Source organism: Megalobrama amblycephala, linkage group LG5, assembly GCF_018812025.1.
Source record: "Megalobrama amblycephala isolate DHTTF-2021 linkage group LG5, ASM1881202v1, whole genome shotgun sequence".
NCBI lineage: Eukaryota > Metazoa > Chordata > Actinopteri > Cypriniformes > Xenocyprididae > Megalobrama > Megalobrama amblycephala.
In genome coordinates, this window is record NC_063048.1 from 31,063,122 (window position 1) to 31,081,365 (window position 18,244).

At 37.0% G+C, this 18,244-nt stretch overlaps 1 protein-coding gene across 2 annotated transcripts in view; it reads right to left on the reverse strand.

Moving 5' to 3' along the window:
* Positions 1-12,289, reverse strand: part of prox1a (prospero homeobox 1a) — a 201,126-nt gene extending 188,837 nt beyond the window's left edge. Inside the window, exon 1 of one of the 2 annotated variants that reach the window (XM_048191819.1) lies at positions 12,176-12,289. The gene's annotated coding sequence lies outside the window, so the exon portion shown is untranslated. The remainder of the gene's footprint in view (positions 1-12,175) is intronic. The other variant, XM_048191815.1, reaches the window with a different exon arrangement.
* Between the last annotated feature and the right edge of the window lie 5,955 nt (positions 12,290-18,244).

Genomic DNA, 18,244 nt, shown 5'->3' on the forward strand with positions numbered 1-18,244 from the left:
ACTCTAATTACTTTGATGTGTAAACCCCACAATAAAAATACAAGTAAGTAGTTCTTATGTTGAGTAAAACACTTGTTTGGAAGGTATTTTGGACCCTTGGTTAATTAACTCCCTGAGGTCTGAAAACGCGCCGGCGCGTTTTGCAGGGTTTTTATTCACATTGCAGCAAAACAGACTTAAATACTCCGTCATTTCTTGTCATAGAGACATAAGTAATATATCAATTGAAACTATAGAATATCTTCTTTTCTTTGTGTACACTCAGAGTAAAAACACAATGTTGTGCTTTTTGTAAAATAAAGAAAACTAACATGATGCGTGATCTCTCCTCTCCCTCTGAACGAAGTCCAATCTGATAGTTCTCAGAAAATGAACTGTAACTTATGAATACCAATGACAAAAAAAATGACACTTATGTCTAAAGAAACGTTGAAATGTCAGGTTTTAAATCGTGCAAGTCAAATCGAAAACAAACATTCTGTGTTTATGTAATCTGTATGAAAAGAGAGCCATGTCAGAAGTCTGTGATTCAGCTCATTACCCGCTAATGCGGCCACGCCCACGGAGCCAGCGCTATTCAGATGCAAATTCAGAGGCAATACATGCATTCATCGTCTCAATCGTGTATTTATTGTCTTGAAAAGTGTTTATTTGGATGTTAAAGCAATGGTTAGCGATCTCTAGAAGACATGCCGTTAGTTCCTAGTTCCTTTTCTTCTTTATATTATGAATTTGTGGACTAAAGGTGTAAAGAGCGCCCTCCGGCTGCAAGTATGAATTAAAAACACAGTATCCAGCACTCATAGTGATGACAATAAATATTATTTCTCAGTATAGAAAATTGACATAAATATATATGAATCCATCAATATTTCTCCAAATGTGCATGCTTTTAAGCTAAAAGCCATAGAGGTAACAATTGTTCAGACACTTTGCACCACAGAAATACATTATATTTTAAAGAATATAATAGAATACCATTATTTTAAATTGTAATAATATTTCACAGTATTGCTGTTTATGATGAGCTGAGACATTATTACAGAGGGTTTCTTTTTTTTCACAGCCTACCTGACTGATAGGCCTCATTAATATGCAAGTCATTTCAGATCATTACTATGTGATTCCTTTGTCTTCTCAGGTGTAAATGGCCCATTATTCATGCAGATTCACGCCTCCACGCATACTGTGTTTCTTGACAAAAAGTGTCTTACAAAAACTAAATCAATATATTGTTTTATATGAAGGAGTAGGCAGCATAATTTTGTACATAATTCTGAAGCAAAAACTCTAGTCTACAACCTCCAATACCCAAAAGTCTTTTGAACATAGATTTAATATACTTTTTTTTTGCCTTATTTCAGTGACTTAAGTTTTTGTTTTTTCAATAACCACGCATAAACATTATTCCTTCAAAAATACAAACATGTACATACATGTTCCTCACATATTATTGTAGCCTAGCTTGTGCTGAATACAGTGTAATGACACTTTTGTCATTTATATGTTTATGAACAACTGAAAAAAGCACAAATGTCAGGGCATGTCAAAACTTCTCCAAGCCCCAAATCAGCCTCAGACTCCAGAGGGTTAAATAAACGTCTAGCCTACCTAATCCATTTCATGGTTTGAAGACATCAATACAGATGGAATACGTCTCTCTTCATTTTTCCTTGTGTGTCTGGCTGTCTGCTTCAACGTGTTTTGCGCATGAGCCACTTCAGTACCTCAAAACTACGCACTCTAATGATGACCTTGCTTAATGGACCATCAATAAGTTTTATTGATTAAATTATCATTGACAATGAATCAATCACTGATTAATCGTTAGCATCCCTACAATAAAACATATTGCAGTTAAACATGCAATAATATCTGAAGACTGCTACTCCCCTGGGCTTACCGGCCATATCACTAAATGTGAGAGTGTTGGGCAGGCTGGTTTACCAGCTTGTATGTCTAAGGCCTGGGACACACTAGACAATTTTCAAATCTTAACCGATTTTAAAACTGTGGGAGACCACAGACATAATGACAGCGAGACCAAACACTTGTTAATTGTAGGAATGATTTCACAGTGAGACAACATCTCATGGCAACTTGCGCGATCAAACATTACTTGAGAAGAAAAACAAAATGGAGGACAATTGATCTTGTTATTTAGCTCTCCTGGAGTGTATTCGGTTTGCAGCGAAAAAAGTAAAAAGTGAGTGATCTTCTTTCTCAATATTTCACTTTTGTGGAATGTTTGTGGCTGCCAAGTTTCAGTTATAGCAGCATGCAACATCCAAAAGGTGACGCTTGCTTGCTCTCATTGGCTATTGCGGGTATCAAGTCACAGGCAGTACATTCAAGGAGTCGGAAACACGTTTGAAATTTACCTTTTGGGATCGTGGAGGCTCTGACGCGATCAGGAGTAGTAAAATAATCGTAATGAAACCACACAATTGAGGATATTTTGGACAAAAAGTCCGTTGTGACAAGCCTCAAATCGGGCCACACCCCCTAGATCGTTGGTTGGTGCAAATCGGGCTCAAAATCGGCATTAAACTCTTCAAGTGTGTGGCCAGCCTAATCTGATCTGACACAACCATTTCAGGTCTTGAAGTCTCTACTAACGAGCTGATAAGTTGAATTAGGTGTGATGTTTGATTAGGGAGATATATAATGTGCAGAGTTGGGGGTACTCCAGGACCAGGGTTGGGAACCACGGTAAGACAGACTCCAACCTGATTTTTTTTTTTTAACCGTCATAAATAAATGTTAAAAATAATGGAGTTTGAAAATGGTAGACCCAGTGAAAAGACCCAGCAAGGAGTTTGAATCTGATAATCAGAGTATAAAGGTCACATCCTTAAGGGACAGGAGGAAATCCAGTGAAATGCTTGCACAGCATTTAGTATGTCTTCCATTTCCAGGATATACAGTAAGTCTTCAACTCTAAGGAATAATGCAGAAGCTAAAAGAGAAACCACTGTGGAAAGGGCTAGAAGTGACAACAAGTGGCAGTAAGTCCTGTCAAGCAGTAAATACAACTTTTATGACTCGCAATCAGAAGAATATCAGAATATCTGAAGAAAAGTTGACTGCAACGCTGACTACATTTACATGCACCCTCATAATGCGATTATAATGAGATTTAGGCAATATTGCGACTAAACTTTACCTCATGTAAACAAAACTTTGATCGAAGTGAAGCGATTAAGCTCATAATTGTAGTAACCATAATCCTAGTAAAATATGTGGCTTGTGTTTATTTTAAATCGCAATAAACAGGCATGTAAACACCTTAATCTCATCTATCACTCTGACCAAAGTACACATGTGCTTGTGATGTACACTGATGAGGACGTTGTCTTGCATAGATTCATAAACATAGCAGTAAAGAAGGAATCACATTTTCTGGGGTGCTGAAGATACTGAGTTCATGTTGACACTGTTGCACGTGTATTAATGGCCGAAAACATCAAAATGAAGATCCAATACATCCATAGAAAAGTGTTTTGCATTTGGATTAAAACAGCGGCCAGTAACACACCTACTACATGTGAGTTCATCATGTGCTATGCATTGCATACCCCATTATATAATAACCACAATTCTTAGGGAATAATCAGAATAATGAAAATTGCATGTAAACGGGAGTGAAGAGGTATGCTCTCGTCATGTAAACATCTCTCTGAGATTAAGTCTTTACTCTTATTATTGGAAATAATCACATTATGGGTGCACATGTAAACACTCAATGATTCTTAACTTCAGCCTTTTGTAAAGCAGTGGGGCTTCAAGTCAATCAATGGTGGAGGTCACAAAAATAATAGTGAAAAGCATAAACAGTCTTTGATTCATTAGGCCATAAATTCTTCAAATGACTTCAAACCCTACTGAGGCCTATTGGAGCAGAAGTCTGCAGGTCACATCACAGTCGTGACCTCAACACACATGAAGCTGTGTGGAATCACTCGGATGGCAAAAGTTGATGTGTAACAATCAGGATCAAGTTTACTCAACCAGGTTGGCACTGAAACTAACAAATCAACCCATAACTTGCCATCTAAAAGGATTAGTTCACTTCAGAATTAAAATTTCCTGATAATTTACCCACGTTGTCATCCAAGATGTTTATGTCTTTCTTTCTTCAGTCAAAAAGAAATTAAAGGGATAGTTCACCCAAAAATGAAAATGTGATGTTTATCTGCTTACCCCCAGCACATACAAGATGTAGGTGTCTTTGTTTCTTCAGTAGAACACAAATGATGATTTTTAACTGCAACCGCTGCCGTCTGTCAGTGGTATAATGCAAGTCAGCAGGAACTTTGACTGTAAGAGTAAATAAAACACGAAAGACAAATCGAAATTAAACCCTGTGGCTCGTGACGACACATTGATGTCTTAAGACACGAAACGATCGGTTTATGCGAGAAACCGAACAGTATTTATATCATTTTTTAACTCTAAAACACCACTATGTCCATTCATCCATTCATCACTCGATTCGTGAGGTCTGATCGCGCTCTGACAACAGCAGTGATGTCTCGCGCATATACTTCAATGAGTGCCAGACATCACTGCCGTTGTCAGAGCGCAATCAGACATCACCAAGCGAATGCCTGAATGCAGTTGGACATAGTGGTGTTTTAGAGGTAAAAAATGATATAAATACTGTTCGGTTTCTCGCACAAACCGATCGTTTCGTGTCTTAGGACATCAATGTGTCGTCACGAGCCACAGGAGTTTAATTTGGATTTGTCTGTTCGTGTTTTATTTACTCTTATAGTCAAAGTTTCCCGCTGACTTGCATTATACCACTGACAGACGGCAGCGGTTGGAGTTAAAAATCATCATTTGTGTTCTACTGAAGAAACAAAGTCTTCTACATCTTGGATACCGCTGGGGGTAAGCAGATAAACATCAACATTTTCATTTTTGGGTGAACTATACCTTTAAGGTTTTGAGGAAAATATTCCAGGATTTTTCTCCATATAGTGGACTTTACCAGTTACCAACGAGGTGAAGGTCCAAACTGCAGTTTCAATGCAGCTTCAAAGGGCTCTACACAACCCCAGACGATGAATAAGGGTCTTATCTAGTGAAACGATCTGTCATTTTCTAAAAAAAAATAAAAATTATATACTTTTTAACTACAAATGCTCATCTTGCACTAGCTCTGCGATGTGCCACGCATTACATAATCATGTTGGAAAGGTCGTGCGTGACGTAGGCTGAAGTACCACGGTAGGGCGAAAAATTTGAATCTCATTTTCAAGAGAGAGCTAGTGTAATATGAGCATTTGTGGATTTTTTTTTAAGAAAATGACCGATCATTTCGCTAGATAATACACTTATTCCTCAGCTGGGATCGTGTAGAGCCCTTTGAAGCTGCATTGGAACTGCAATTTGGATCTTCAATCCGTTGTACCCCGGTGAAGTCCACTATATGGAGAAGAATCCTGGTAGGGCTGTCAAACGATTAATCGCAATTAATCGTATACAAAATAAAAGTTTGAGTTTGCATAATATATGTGGGTGTACTGTGTGTTAATTATTATGTATAATATAAATACACACAAATTATATTTAAGAGAAATATGTTATGTACAAATATATTTTTAATATAAATTATATAAAAATATAAACTAAATACATATACTTGTAAATATTTCTCAAATATATACATGAATGTGTTTGTATTTATATATATACATAATAATTACACACAGTACACCCACATATATTAGGCAAACTCAAACTTTTATTTGTGTATGCGATTAATCGCGATTAATCGTTTGACAGCCCTAAATCCTGGAATGTTTTCCTCAAAAACCTTCAACTGAAGAAAGAAAGACATAACATCTTGGATGACATGGGGGTGAGTAAATTATCAGGAAATTTTAATTCTGAAGTGAACCCTGTAAGGCAAGTCTGATTTTAATTTTTTTATAAACTTAAAAGTATTTTACACAGTCTGTACTGTAGTCATTTTTAGTGTTAAATGTGAGCAGCCCATCACACATTTCAAACAATGAGACGGAAAATTTAGTTACTTGACATTGCGTCTTAAAAAACAGCTACTCAAGAAGTGGGATGCAGGAAAAAACAGCGGAGATGAGACGCAACTGACCTAAGTACATAGATCAACTTTTTTTTTTTTTTTTTTTTTTAAGTGAACTGTGAGCCCCTTAGAAAACCACAGTGTATGTTTAGCGAGTCCCTTAAAACATAAAGAGTACCTTAATATTTTCCAAAAATGCATTTCCCGTCATGCTACAAAAGCTTAACATTTTAAGACAAAGATGAAACAACGCACTTGTTCCATCTCTTCATCAATTACAGCTACAGAACAATGGCCGGCAAAATAACGGCATGTTATATTGTTTGGCTAAAGCCTCTTGTCGCTGCATAATGGTGGAGAGTAGCGTGTGTGGGAGTTTCCTGAAGGACTGGAGGACTCTCATGCACAAACGGCGCTTCAGGCCGGCTAGAGGACTCTTTCAAAGTGAACAATCTGTCTCCTCACTAAAGGTCTCCCTCGCAGTAAACAGTATGTGATACTGTAGTGAAGGACGGTCACGGAGTGGCTAATCGGATGGACACAGCGAGTCTCCACTGGCGGAGTGAGAACAATGCAGCTGCGGCTGCTTAAGAGCAGCAGGTCCTGAGGCGCGACGCTGAACTGCGACCTTGCTCGTATAGACCGGTCCCTGCCACTACCTCTTTGACAAAACTTATGATTCATATAGCCCTAGTGCACTCTTTCCCTCCATCCATTTCTCTCTTTCTCACTCTCTTTCTCTCATTGCATGACCTTTACATCAGATTGCTGATAGTTATACTTTCCCTCCGCCCCTCGGATGTCCTACATATCACAATAGCCTTGCCTTAAGTGAGAGCAAAACTCTTTATGACTCTCTCGCAATCGCATGTGAAAAAAACACGGCTCGCATTGTCTCCAACCTCTGGCAATGCCTTAATTAGAACACACTAAGGCTCTTCTTCGGTGTCTCTCTTTCTTTTTAGCAGTATAATTAGATTAGTGTCGGAGACCTGGTGTAATCGCTCCGAGGGAAGATGAAGGAGTGGGAGCGATGAAGGGAGACAGGTGGCCCCTCTTCGCTCTTTTTTCCCCCTCTCGTGCTCCGCTGCAGGACAATACGTGGAGACAAGACGAGGTACGGCCCCGACCCCCCTCTCTCCCCTCCCCTTGACAGGTGCTCCTTTAGTGCAGGTGTTTTGTGAGAGCCGGTCCGGCTTTAATATGTGTGTGTGTGTGCTCAAGTGTGACCTCCACCCAACGCGTACGGCACCAAGTTACTTAACCGTCTCACCTGTTTTCCTGATAACATCTGAAATAAAGGAATGGGTGCGCTACAAAAGATTTTATGATCATATTTTTCAATATGCTGCACAAATGCATCTAAATATGGATTTTTATTTTGTGTATGTTGCCGATACACTTATAATGTTTCAACCCCGAACCCCTCAAGAGATATATGACCCTTTTCTCGTTCGTTTTACTTTTCTGAAGGTATCTTGAAATCTGACATTACTGTCCAAATCTCATTTCGCCTCCAGAACTCAAAGCTATTCAAGAGACCATTAAGATATCAAAAATAGGATGGGCTGGAGATATGTGACCTCTGGGATGAATCCAGTTTTCTAAAAGAGTGCCTAAAGTGAAATGAGGAATTTCACTTTGGTGGGTGACGTCTTAAATCATGAGCTGATTTGACCAGTGAAGGTATAAAATCCGATCTATCCAAATGGGCACTGCATTTTAAGAAGATTGAGATTTTGAATGTGAAAGAGTATCTGACAAGTGTGTTATTGATTAGCAAAGCTGTGAGTTCAGAACCAGTGAAGATGTGTGGTTTCCATTTGGGCCGCAACATGTTGTCAGCTAATAGGTTTCCAATAAGGTTAAACGATTTTTCCTCAAGTAAGGTCACTTAACAACGCAGAAAGCCCAATCTTTCATCAAGCCACATTCTCAGGAAGTTTTTTGTCTTATTTGAGATACTTGGTATATTAAATTAATCAGTTCAATGGAATCAATTCAATGGAATCAATTCAATGGAAAGGATTCCGGAAGAGAAGACAATGCTGAATAAAGTTGTAGTTTTTGTTATTTTTGGACCAAAATGTATTTTCGATGCTTCAACAAATTCAAACTAACCCGCTGATGTCACATGGACTACTTTGATGATGTTTTTATTACCTTTCTGGACATGGACAGTCTACCGTACAAACATTTTCAATGGAGGGACAGAAAGCTCTCGGACTAAATCTAAAATATCTTAAACTGTGTTCCGAAGATGAACGGAGGTCTTACGGGTTGAGGGTGACATGAGGGTGAGTCATTAATGACATAATTTTCATTTTTGGGTGAACTAACCCTTTAAGTACTCCCCCCCATGTTGTTCAAAACTTTAATCTTTTATTCACATATAAACATTGATCAGTGAACATAAACAGAAGCTCAACCAAACCTGCTTGACATGTAAGAACAAACCTCATTGGTTCTCGTGGAAGCTCAAATGTGCAGCGTAACACGCAAGAGTGAACCGCTGAGCTTCCATTTACCTCAACTGATGTGTGAGTTGATGAATGTTTATATGTGAATAAAAGCCTAAATTAAATCTATTCATCATATAAAGCGATCGAGTCTCTTCAGAAAATTTTACTAAACCGCTCAATTCATATGGATTAGTTTTACAATCTCTTTATGAATTTTTCGAAGTGTCAAAGTGGTAGTTGCGTAGCTGTCAATGGAGGTACAGAAATCTCTCCAACTTCATTAAAAAGATCTTCATTTGTGATCCAAAGATGTACAAAAGTCTTGCGGGTTTGGAACAACATGAGGGTGAGTAATTAATGACAGAATTTTTGGGTGAACTATCCTTTTAAGCTTTGTCTGTGAAACTTGGGGACTGATTATTGTTTTTGCCTTTTTGCAATAATTAGTTGTTTGTTCACTGGTTTGCTTTTCTGTTCCATTGGCTATGGCAGTCACAAATGAGTCTAAAATTCCGGCAGGGTGCACATTTAAATAAATGATCTATCTGTGTAAATCTAAGAGGGACTCGATTGGAAAAAGAAGCAAACATCCAAAAACACACTCAGGGTCACCATAAATGACCCATTAGTGAGGCTCATGTCACAGGGCTGATGAAGTCAACCATTAGGGGCACTAGAGAGAAAATGTGTTGAAGATTGGCTTGCTTGTGGCAACAACATCTGCCTAAGCCAAGTGCTCTGCCCGACCACAGCGAACCAAGAGGAGATGATACTATTCAAGTGCTCTTGTTGAAGGGACGGAGCACCCTAGTGGCCATGATCCAGGCCAAAAATTGGACTCACCAAAACCCGAACCAAAAAGCATAGTGTTAATCGAAACAAATGTGAACTTATCAAAGACCAAATACGTGCGCTAAACTGACCTAATGCACTGATATTGTCTGTCCTACAGTTTTACTCTACAAGACAGACTTTAAAACTTAAAACACAATCTTAATGTGCCCTGTAACCTGATCGGTTTACACTCAACACATCTGATATGATACCAAGCAGATGTCAACACTACTCATAAAGAACAGGAGAGTTTGTTTTCTCATGTGTTGGGTGACATGACAGTAAGACAGTCATTGGGTATTTACTCAAGGCTGCAAGGCCATTGTTATCCCTCAGCCTCTCCCTAAGGTCACAGGCATCAACTTAATTAAAGCTGACACACTGAAACATCATCCCTACAGCTGGTTCAACAAACCTGTCATAACACAACAGCACCCATACAGGTTTAAGAAATATAGATCTGATGAACAATTTCCTTGATCAGATAGGAGAAGACTGCCTGAACCTAAGAGAAAACTGACTCCTAATGTGGCTCCTACATCTAAATAATACATACAAAAACTATACAAACAAAAAATACACTGTTTGAAAATATACAGGTAGAAAATTATGCCGTAACATTTTTCAATTTTGTTAAATATCAAATGTCCAGGATTCGAGTTTAAAAAATTCAAATTTAAAACCATATGATATAAAATTGCACTTAATATTCAATTCTGTTAAATGACGCTTGTCTATCATTCAAATTTACACAATTCAAATTCAAACCTTTTTGTCATATTCCTAGCTCCATAGCCAAGGGACTAGCAAGGACACTGCCTCACTAGGATGCACCCCATGAGTGAGTTATTGAATCATTCATTCAACTTTCAGATTCATTTTGCAACGCCAGTTGTGTTGACACACAATCGACTCTGATTTGACTTATTTTGGCGAACCAAATATAGACCAGAATGTATATGGCAATATTTTGTCTAAAAATCAATTAAAGCTGCAGTCCGTAAGTTTTGCCTCTTTGTCGCCATCTCTGTTTGAAACCTGCAATTGCAGTTATTTGTGGAATTATCATCTTTACATGGGTTGTGCATCGGCACGGCTCCTCAGTGCGGATGAATCTAATGTTTGCTGTCAGTCACCGCACCGGTGTGGATACTGTACTTCGGAATCACAGATTCTACATCTTGAAAGTATGAGTATGACCAAAATAAGAATTTTCACCGAAAAATGTCATCTGAACAAGTAAGTAACATGTCTGCCACTTTTGTTCTGACATACTGAGGAAAAAAAGCAATAAATCGCGCTGCCAATGGTGATTAAATCTAACGATTACTTAGCTCAGATCACGCAAATTATTATTATTGTTATAATTTGTTCTCAAATTGTTAATGTTAACAACATCAGCATTGCGTGACTGTGTATTTAGTGTGTATTAGCCTTACCTGTAGATTTCAATTTCTGTAGCCACTCCGCAGTCCTTTGCTTTTGACTACCGGTGAATCTCCAGTTGTCACTGATGATTGTCATTTGGACCTTTCTGGATTAAAATCCGCCATCAAAATGATAAGTTTAATTATTGCAGCTGCTGTGAGAAAAGTCTATGATCCTCTGCCTGTTAGTATCCTCACATGCAATATAGCCTATTAGCAGGGACTCCTTCTCGATTAAAACAGACGTGACGTAATGACGCAAAGACGGTTATGTACTTTGTTAAAAAAATGGATTTTTAATAATTTTTAACCAAAAGAAATTACGGACTGCAGCTTTAAAGGGTTAGTTCACCCAAAAATGAAAATTATGTCATTTATTACTTACCCTCATGCCGTTCCACACCCGTAAAACCTTTGTTAATCTTCGGAACACAAATTAAGATATTTTAGTTGAAATCCGATGGCTCCGTGAGCCTCCATAGGGAGCAATGACACTTCCTCTCTCGAGATCCATAAAGGTACTAAAAACATATTTAAATCAGTTCATGTGAGTACAGTGGTTCAATATTAATATTATAAAGCGACAAGAATATTTTTTGTGCGCCAAAAAAACAAAATAACGACTTATTTATTGATGGCCGATTTCAAAACACTGCTTCAGGAAGATTCGGAGCACAAATGAATCAGTGTATCGAATCATGATTCAGATCGCGTGTCCAACTGCCAACGGCTGAAATCACGTAACTTTGGCGCTCCGAATCTTCCTGAAGCAGTGTATTGAAATCGGCCATCATAAGTCGTTATTTTGTTTTTTGGCGCTCCAAAAATATTCTCGTCGCTTTATAATATTAATATTGAACCACTGTACTCAAATAAACCTATTTAAATATGTTTTTAGTACCTTTATGGATCTTGAGAGAGGACGTGTCATTGCTCCCTATGAAGGCCTCACGGAGCCATCGGATTTCAACTAAAATATCTTAATTTGTGTTCCGAAGATTAACGAAGGTTTTACGGGTGTGGAACGGCATGAGGGTAAGTAATAAATGACAAAATTTTCATTTTTGGGTGAACTAACCCTTTAATATTAATTTCTAGTTTCCTGAACTGTTGGTTGCGTGATACTGCATTGACCACTATGACGCGAAACTGTTCATTCTTTCGCTAAAAAACACCGATTCATAATAAATAGGACACTTTAGGAAATCTCACGTCACAGTTCCTTATGTTAGCTACAGTAAATAGTAGCTACTAAAGAGGAAAATGACAGGTCAAAAACATAAATAGCCTACCAACAAAAACGCGTCACAACACCAAATACTTAAGCTAGGCTTGATTAAACTTCTGTAAACACATTGTAAGCAATCAACAAGTTAGAAAACTCAAAGATAGGCACTTACCAGTGATTGATTGGGATAAAATTCAGCCCTGGTATAAGTTACCTGTAAATAAATTCCAAAAATGCAGAACCACGCGATGTTTACTCTCCCTTGAAGGCCTCAGACTAACACACCCACCTGGTACAAATAGAACAATTTCATTGGCGGATGAACATGACCGTCTTTAATTAGATTATGATCATTCATACTGTATAGGGATTCACAACAGATTCTGTTTTGCTTCAGATTCTGTCAAAAAATTATTTCTGATTGGATAAACGTCATTTATTTTGAGGTGAGGCTTTGCTGGATCTGACATTTAATGAATTTGCTTAATAAAATAATAATGTTAATAATTAAAAATAATAATAATTTATTAAAATAGCAATAATAAAAATAAAAACAGACTGTTAATAATTAAAAATAATAATTTATTAAAATAGTATTACTTATCGAAACATTAATATTATTAAAATATTAATAATATTTCTCTCACTCCAGGATCAATATATGTACTGTACGCTGTGTATCATGTCAAACAAAAGATTTTATTTGTAATATAGCCTTTAACACATAATTTAAATAGTGAGTGAATAAAAACAACTTGCAATATAATTTTAAAATTAAACACAATACAATACACTACTATACAATAAGAATGAAGTTTTAAATGATTAAAGCTGCAGTCCGCGATTTTTCCTCTTTGTCGCCATCTCTGTTTGAAACCTGCAATTGCAGTCATATGCGGAATAGTTTTCTGTACGTGCGTTGTGCATCGGTACGGCTCCTCAGCACGGATAAATCTAATGTTTGATGTCAGTCACCGCACCGGTGTGGATACTGTACTTCAGAATCACAGATTGTAGTCTTGAAAGTATGACCAATATAAGAATTTTCACTGGAAAATATCATCTGAACAAGTAACATTTCTGCCACTTTTGTTCTGACCAACTGAGGAAAAAAGCATTAGGCCTACAATAAATTCACGCTACCAATGATGATTAAATCTAACGATCGCTTAGCTTGGATCATGCCAAACCGTGCAAATTATTATTACTGTTATACTTTGTTCTCAAATTGTTAATGTTAACAACAACAGCATTGCGTGACTGTGTATTTAGTGTGTATTAGCGTTACCTGTAGATTTCAATTTCTGTAGCCACTCCACAGTCCGAAGTCTTTTGCTTTTTGACTACGGGTGAATCTCCAGTTGTCACTGATGATTGTCATTTGGACCTTTCTGGATTACAATCCACCATCAAAATGATAAGGTTTAATTATTTCAGCTGCTGTGAGAACAGGCTCTAAATGATCCGCTACCAGCAGCATCCTCACGCGATAAAACCAACTAGCCTGGACTCCTTCCTTTCTGTTTACGGACGTGACATAATGACGCAAAGACGAACTGCTGCATGCTCGAATTTCCCAGGGAAATCCACCAGGTCGTTCTTATTATAAAACATTATTACAAGCTTACCGTTGTGAATCGAGCTAAGATAAGGAGATAGTTTTGAACACTGGCTGGTTATGTACTTGCTCAAAAGTTGATTTTGGATAATTTTTAACCAAAAAAAGTTACGGACTGCAGCTTTAAATAAGCTACAAATATTCAAGTAATTAAGAGGCAGTTGAGTCTGAAATGGTTTGCATACATAGACTGTAATATATTTAATATGTCATGTCATAAAGAGTTCAATGTATGTAAATGATGACATCAAACACCTTATCCTGTTTTCCTCTCATTCACCTTGTAGTCACATTCACAAATCAGTTGGGCAACTGGGCAGGCATGGTTGCCCCATGGAGTTGCCTGCTTAAGTGCATACTAAAATAAGTGTCATTCTAGGCTACAGTCAAAGGCATTTTCCACACATCCACAAAATGTCAGTCTTTCAAATGGATATCAGCATGACACCCTGCAGTGAAGTTTAAAATATTTGGGAGGGGGTGAGAAGAAAAAATAACTTTTGTTTTACCCCCTCTTATTACAGAAACGAGCACACATACACACAGAAGCCTTTTAATTAAGATTTGATGCATTAAGATGACTCCCCCCTCCAAGCAATCATTATAATTGTGTTTTACTGGCCTTGAAACTTGTTTAGGCAAGGATCTTGGCTTTATTACAATATTTTTCTAGAGTCTTTCAAGCAAAGACTGTTTTGATGACGTGCTTTCACCCTACACGAGACTCTTTTGAGAGCATTCTAATGCTTGTTAATGAGAGAGTCCAACTTTCATTTGAACACAGCTTTCATTAGTTAAATGCCTGCTCCTTGGGGGACGCAAGATTTTAATTACCAAGAGGCCGTTCATAATTTTGACTGCTTTGAGAAGCATGCTTGGAATATTCTCTGCCAGGCTTCATTTGTTTTGTCTTCATTCTTGCAGTTTTTGAGGAATTCAACTTCTCAACAAATTAATTTGAGAGAGTAGCTTTTCAAGGCTGTGCTTAGTGGTTAAATATGTATATACATGAAGACAGCACACTTAAAATTAGACCACATGTTGTCTTTGATAAAGTGTTTTATATGTTTCTATAGAGCATATTCAAACTCATAGTGAAAATATCAAAAAACAGCATATACTGAATTATATTGTGCATGCAGGATTATATCTCATACTCTTTTGTTTCCATCTTAATTTAAAGGGGACCTATAATGCCCCTTTTACAAGTTGTACACTGTAAAAAATGACCTGTGATTTTAACCGTAAAAGACAGTAAAAATGCTACGGTGAACAGTTAATTGGTTTACAGAAAGTTTCCATACTATATAAGGTGAATAACTGTAATAGATCTAATGGTACATTTAATGTAATTTTACGGTAAAATACTGTTAAATTTACAGTTTTTGGAAGTGGAAAATGTGAAACAGTGAAAAACCGTAAATTGACATTCCCACAAAACAGATATTTAGTATTTCAATAGGTTGGTAAATTAACATTATAACAGTTAATGAAATACGTTTTTTTTACCGTAAATTTTTGTGTAAAAAGTGTGTAAAATGAACAGTTATGAACCGTAATTATTACAATAAACCTTTAAATTATACGTTTTTTTGAACTGTAAAATAGACAGTAAACTAAGTGCTGTCCCATAAAACCTAAACCGTTGCTATCATATTTTTTATGGTAAAGTTCAGGCAACCACAGCTGCTGTTTTTTATCGTAAATTTTATGGGGATTTTTTTTTTTTTTTTTTTTTTTAGCTCCAAATACCTCACAGATCATTTATTATAGCTTGTTAAATTTGCCTCTATTTGTTTATGAGCAAAAACATGCCGTTTTTATGTGTGTCCCTTTAAATGTAAATGAGCTGCTGCTCCCAGCCCCCTTTCCAGAAGAGGGCGGAGCTTTAACAGCTTGCGCTTCAGTTGCTCAACAACAACAAAACTGGAGAATCTCACACAGCCTAAAATGATGATTGTCAGTAACGGTGTTCAGCCTTACATTGTTCAATCCGGAGTCGGACACTGATGGAGAGACTCAGGAAGAAGTTACAATTTTTAGAATGAATCTGGACGTTTCTGAATGGTTAGTGGATAAATTTACGTAGTTTTAGTGGAGTTGATTCAGCTCATCATCTAAGCATGCAAATTTTGAATTTTGTGAAGCAGTCCGGCATAAAATGACGGCATGGTATTTTTTTTTTTTTAATGGAAGAATGCGGTTTTACAGATGCTAGAAATGTGGCTTTCAAGTGAAAGATTGGTAACAACACTCTACTACAACAACTCTTCCTCTTCTCTAAAGCTGTTTGTTGTAGTCCTTAAAAGGCGATTTCTGTAAAAAAAAAAAAAAACAAATTCTCTCTCTGCATTGAACTTTGAGCGTCGTAGCTTTGCAAATGTTGTTCTATGCTCAAACAGCAACATTACACACTAACTAAAGTAAAAAAAACTGAAGTCATAATTAACGAACCCTTCAACAAAGAAAATCATTTCCGTGTGCTCAAATGCTGTTGTGTGGTAACAATTACAACACAACAGACATATCATGCTCAGCCAGGAGTAGCACTAGCTTGTGGTGAGATCCTCTGACAAGTAGTGCAGTGACTCCAGGCACTGGCTGGAAAATTACTCCTAGCCGTTAGCTCCCGATGCTAATTGTTTGTATTAAACAGTGTCTGACAGGAAAGGAAGTGTGCAGAGGCGCTGAGAGCAGCGACAGGTCGTGTTAGCGTTGTGACAGTTGACTGGGCAGCCTGGAGCGGAGCTGGAGAAAGACTCTAATCTGCCCTGCTCGTTACTCTTGTAGCCCATGGCACCTCTGAGACCTCTTGTTCTGTGTAAGAAACCCACTGCTGCTACACCACAGCCATATTCACTAAGAGAATGTGTTAAATAACAATATGACTTATGCCCCAGGAAAGGACACTTGCATCAAAACATGTATCACTTCCTTTTGTTATTTCTTAGTGTTACTACTGAAAAAACCAAAGAAAGTGGAGTCATGATTTACTACAAACTCGTAGGAATTTCTTTCTTGCAAAAAAAAAAATTTTATATATATATATATATATATATATATATACATATATATATATATATATATATATATATATATATATATATATATATATATATATATATATATATATATAGGAATTTCTTTCTTGCAAAAAAAAAAAAATATATATATATATATATATATATATATATATATATATATATATATATATATATACGTACAGTACTGTGAAAAAAAAAGGTGTTATATTTTTTTATTTATATCTTTTGCTATAGTGTGTCATATCAGTTTACATTTCCAAACATTCCTTTTGCCATTAATTGTAATAATACAGTGATATTTTTGTATGCACAAGGAGTCTGACAACATCTGGTATGCTCCACACAAAGATCTGATCTCACCATCATCGAGTCTGTCTGGGATTACATGAAGAAACAGAAAAAACTGAGACTAAATCCAGAAGAACTGTGGCAACGTCTCCAAGATACTTGTGTAAAAATGCTGTACATGTGAGGATGCTTTCAAAAATAATGTCATAAATAGATTTTATTTATCAATTAACTTCTATTAACTAAATCAAATCAATATTTGATATATATATATATATATATATATATATATATATATATATATATATAATATTTACGATTTACAGTGATTATGATTTTTTTATTGCACCACCATTTTAACTGTAATTGTATGGAAAAGAGCAACCAGTAGATTATTCAACATCTTATTCCTATTCAGCATCATGATGAGTAAATAATGACATTTTTGGTTGAACTGTTCCTTTAATATGAGCTCTTTCTCCAAAGATTGTAAGAAGCTTTCTAAATTTGTCATTTTTGTTTTATTTTCAATTGTTCAATCGTTTTTGGTAGCTATTACCAATATACGAGTAGAATCAAGGACTAGAGCCTAAAACAAAGACCCTCAGAGCTGAATGAAGGGGGAAAAACAAAATCAGTAAAAATCAGTGCTGAGGAGTGGGGAAATCTCCTAAGTGATTTTCTAGGCTGTTACACCCGCTGTGCGGCGGGTATTGAGTTATTCCCAGAGGTAGTTAAGATCGCTTTAGGCAATTTTAGGCTCATCTTAAGGAGATGGAAACACGACTCTGTAAATGTTTGTTCGACTGTCTGTGTCTGGGGGGAGATGGAAGCTTCTTGAAGCCATTACTGCAAATCAAACACAAACATTTTATTGCTATAAATGCCATTTTAAATGTGTAACTACTTGGGGATTGGTTAGGAGATAAATGGAGAACATATGGAACATGAGCGTTAGCCTTTTGCAGGCTGCATTAAGTGTGTCCACAGTAGCTCCAGGCTGAGACAAGAGGAGAACAGAGTAACAGGCACTGACCCTCTCAGGCCTCTTGCCCCAGCAGATGGAGGAGAAGGCAGAGCGGGCACAAAGTGCTGGCACTGCCCATTTTGGCACCACTGGAAAGTGCCAAAGCAAAGCAGAAAGCCAAGATGTGTATCCTTTGTCTGTCTTCATAAACACAGTCTCCCCACACCCAACGGGCAACTGTATTTTCTCTCCCGTTAGTCGCTTTTTGTTAAAGATAAAAATGTTTGGGCCAAATTAAAACCCTGACAGAAGATTTTCTGTTGT